The 4409-nt window shown below is 32.1% G+C and overlaps 2 non-coding genes across 2 annotated transcripts; both read right to left on the bottom strand.

The window, feature by feature from the left end:
• Nucleotides 1–690: 690 nt before the first annotated feature.
• TRNAQ-UUG (transfer RNA glutamine (anticodon UUG)) lies at nucleotides 691–762 on the bottom strand. Its single transcript has one exon. It is a non-coding gene; the product is annotated as a tRNA-Gln (tRNA).
• Nucleotides 763–2269: 1507 nt separating this feature from the next.
• On the bottom strand, nucleotides 2270–2341 carry TRNAC-GCA (transfer RNA cysteine (anticodon GCA)). Its single transcript has one exon. It is a non-coding gene; the product is annotated as a tRNA-Cys (tRNA).
• Between the last annotated feature and the right edge of the window lie 2068 nt (nucleotides 2342–4409).

Below are 4409 nucleotides of genomic sequence, written 5' to 3'. Positions count from 1 at the left end.
TATCCTAGCTCAAGGTTTAGACATGCTCCAAACAAAACAAGAAGTCATATCCTAGCTCAAGGTTTAGACATACTCCAAATTACCAACTATTTTCTGTAAGGGTCTATTTTATATGACATGAGAATAAATTCAAGATTTCAAGTTGTTTGGAGCAAGTTCGGAACCTAAAACTCATGCTAGTTATTATGGGTTCAAATGATATTGTTTGGAGCAAGTTCGGAAGCGAAAACTCATGCTAGTTATTATGGATTCAAATGATAGCGGAGCGGAGCAAGTTCGGAATAACTTGTTTGGAGCAAGTTCGGAACCGAAAACTCATGCAAGTTATTATGGGCTCAAATGATAGCGGAGCAAGTTCGGAATAACTCAAGAATGTTACACCTTATGCCTCGAGAAAATTTGTGTTTTCGCATTAAAACTCATGCTAGTTATTATGGATTCAAATGATAGCGGAGCGGAGCAAGTTCGGAATAACTTGTTTGGAGCAAGTTCGGAACCAAAAACTCATGCAAGTTATTATGGGCTCAAATGATAGCGGAGCAAGTTCGGAATAACTCAAGAATGTTACACCTTATGCCTCGAGAAAATTTGTGTTTTCGCATTGAATGCTAGGAAACACCTTTTTGTTTTAAAATGTCTTGTGTTGTCGTTCCTTATTCTGTGTTTTCGCATCAAGGTCATTTCTTAAAAAGGTCCTACCGAGAGTTGAACCCAAGTCATTGGATTCAAAGTCCAAAGTGCTAACCACTACACCATAGAACCCATTGTAAAAATTGATTTTGGAATGGCTTTCCTATTTTATGCAGATTCCACAAGAAGAGAGATTCTATCACGAGTCAAACTCAAGTTATTGGATTCAAAGTTCTAGAGCTATTTTATCTAACTCGTTGTGATCTTGAGCACCTTTAGAGTGATTGCAAAAGTAACCCTCTAGTGTTGATTGAAGCCCTTGGAGAACATGTAATTTTATATATTTCTTATAATTAATTTATATATTGTTGTATATTACAAACAAATTGAAATAATACTTTACATCCCAGTCTTTCTTTCTTCCGTGCAAAACTTAACAGGAAAACCATATTATTTCAATATTCACTCGAGAAACAAGGGGTGAAAACTATATTATTGCAAACCCTCCATTATTGCTTCTACTTTGCGTCAAAATGCTTACACTAAATCATGTTACTAACTAGTTGGTTTGGTTCGGTTCAATTCTTGGGTCCACTAGATTGAATAGACCTAGCTCAATTAAACTCTTGAGAATATAAAAATCATAAGTTTCTTAAATTACGTTAACGGAAAAGTTTAACCCCTAATTTTTTTTAGAATGTTTAGCTTTGTGTCTAGTTGATCTCTAAATGCTTAGAAGTATCTAATAAGACTTCTATTTAAGGAACTTTTCTCTATAAAAGATGTAAGAAGGGTTATTATTAAGGAATTTCAAATGAGTGATTTGATATAGGACAAAATATTTATTTGTTTCAAATATCTTAGGTTGACCATTCTTTTTTGTCAAGTATTTTGAATATTATTATTGTGAATTACTAATGGCATTAGATTGAATCTCATTAATAACAAAATCCCAAAACTCAGGTAAAGATGACATCAGAATTAATACTTTAATTTCATCTTCAAAATTTATTTCCACTTAACTCAGTTGACTGATAATCATAATAGTCACCCGTGCACAAATATTTACAACCTTAAAAGGTAAAATTATAAGGAGTACAAGAGAAAAGTGCTTAAAACCTACAAATATTTACCACCTTAAAAGATAAAATTATAAGGAGTACAAGAGAAAAGTGCTTAAAATATTTCTATTACTCAGTTGACTGATAATCATAATAGTCACCAGTGCACAAATATTTACAACCTTAAAAGGTAAAATTATAAGGAGTACAAGAGAAAAATGCTTAAAACCCACAAAATTTACCACCTTAAAAAGTAAAACTATAAGGAGTACAAGAGAAAACTGCTTAAAATATTTCTATTGATCACTTATGGCAGCACCACACAAATGAGGGTAACATTTTTTTATTTCTCTACCATATTATATAATGGCGCTAAGACACACTATTTTCTTAATGATTTCTTGGTTCTTGTCCGAGAATAGTGGTGCTAAGTTTTTAACCATGTTCATAGTGGGTGCTTAGGATACCACACTAGGACTTTGGAATAAGGTTTGGAATCGGTAATTATTCTTATTTCTTTTCCTTTAGACACTCGATGGTCGGGAGTAAATCGAACAAAGTGTCTGTCCAAAATAAAAAGGGCCTAACCAGATTCGAATTGATGACCTCTTGATCTGCAGTCAAATGCTCTACCACTAAGCTATGGACCCATTTTATATGATTTCAACCTTAGTGACTCCTTCTATAGAGTGTGAGTCCAAAAGTGTAAAAAGTGTCTGTCCAAAATAAAAGGGCCCAACCAAGTTCAAACGGGTGATCGGTCAAATTCTCTACCACTGAGCCATGGATCCATTTTGTAGGATTTTAACATTTGTGACCCCTTAACCATAGTGTCGGTCCAAAAAGTGTAACAAATTTCTATCCAAGATAGAAGGGCCCAACTAGGTTCGAATTGGTGACCTCTTGATCTGCAATCAAATGCTCTAACATTGAGCTATGAACCCATTTTGTATGATCTCAACTTTAGTGACCCCTTCTACAGATTATCGGTCCAAAAGTGACCCTACCGAATCGGCTATGAACCAATTTTGTATAAATTTGTGGATTGCCTATCGGGAATTAAACACAGGTCGTTAGATTCAAAGTCGAAAGTGCTAACCACTACACCATAGAACCACTTGTTAAACTTTATTCTGGCAGCGATTTTGATAAGCACCAACAACACTGGATTTTGCAAAGCTAGAGGTCTCAGTATCCTTAGAGACTTTCACAAGTTGTTTTCAACTTCTTTTATAGGTAGTATCAGTTTGAGAAGATAGAGAAGAGAGACTTTGTTAGAAACTCTCCCATAGGTAATCTCCAAGGTGTTTTCAACTTCTTTTATAGGTAGAAGTTTAAAATCAAACCACAACAAAACCTACTTCTATCTAGCAAATTTTTTTTTTTTTTTTTGTTTGAAACAAGATTATTCCCTTTATTTTTTCTAAAACTAAATTTGAAATAAGACTTAAAGCAAAGAGTTTATTTGACTAATGATTTGTTTTTTTTTTTTTTTTTTTTTTTTGTTGTAGATATATCCCTTACACATCAAGACTTTGTATTATTTTGAACACACTCATCAAGAAATTTGTAAATGTGCCTGATATCTTGAAGGATATAAGACACGTAATTGAGAGAACCTATTTTTTTTGAAGTTGGCTTTTCTAGGATACGTCATCACCAAAGTTTGAGACAAAGACCATTGGATGGGTTTTAATAAGGCTCAAATAAATTTAAAATCCAAGAAAATGGATCTGAGTTTGATATTATTTGATTTTGGGTATGGACACAACTAGTTGTTTGATTTTGATTACATTAATGAATGTATGTAGATGTTTAAAGTGTTGACCTTAATGATTTTAGAAAATATCAACACATCATCAATATAAACTATCGAATTTTTTTGAAATGATTGAAAATATCATTCATAATCTTCTGAAATTCGGATGGAGCGTTTTTTAGCCTAAATGGCATGACGTTCCTCTCATATTTTCTAAATTGGACATAAATGCTATTTTATATTTATCATTTTAGGAAATTAGAATTTTATGTAATCCCAATTTCATGTCGAATTTTATAAAAACATTTGACTCTAAATTCTTTTTATCAAATCATTTTTGTTTTGGATTGGATATCTTATTTATTTTAAAACCTTAGTCAAAGGTTTGTAGTTAATTACCAGTATCAGAATTTCTGGTTTCTTTTCACCATGTTGTTAACCTAAAATGTCAGACATGACCACATGCTCTTTGAAGACTTTATCAGCTTCCTCTGCAAAATATCACCTAAAATGTCACAATATTTAGTGTTTGATGCTTTTTGACTTAAGCTTAGGGTTCTATTTAAAGTGAACTTGTGAAAATTTTTGTCAAATTATATATTTGAATACCTAATACATTAAGATATAATATCTTATTTAAATAATATTAAAATGTCGTAGAATATCATAATATATGTTTAACTAATATGAATCTCATTCAAATTTCTAATATATATTTTTATTTAAGTTTATGATACACATCAATTATTTTAATATTTAAAATATCAAATAGGTTAATATGTTTTGATATTACACTTCAAGACTATAGGAACTTGCTGAGAGGACCTGAGAGTTACATTGGCCCACGATGCATCTCATGGACGATGCAAAACTATGGTGGCGCTTGAAGGTGAATTGTATAAAAAACTGGTCATGCACAAAAAAATCGTGGGAAGACCATTGATGGAATTGAAGCAATC

The sequence above is a fragment of the Cucurbita pepo genome, chromosome 10 (assembly GCF_057944985.1).
Source record: "Cucurbita pepo subsp. pepo isolate OVF chromosome 10, ASM5794498v1, whole genome shotgun sequence".
Classification (NCBI taxonomy): domain Eukaryota; kingdom Viridiplantae; phylum Streptophyta; class Magnoliopsida; order Cucurbitales; family Cucurbitaceae; genus Cucurbita; species Cucurbita pepo.
This window is presented reverse-complemented; position numbering and strand designations above follow the sequence as displayed.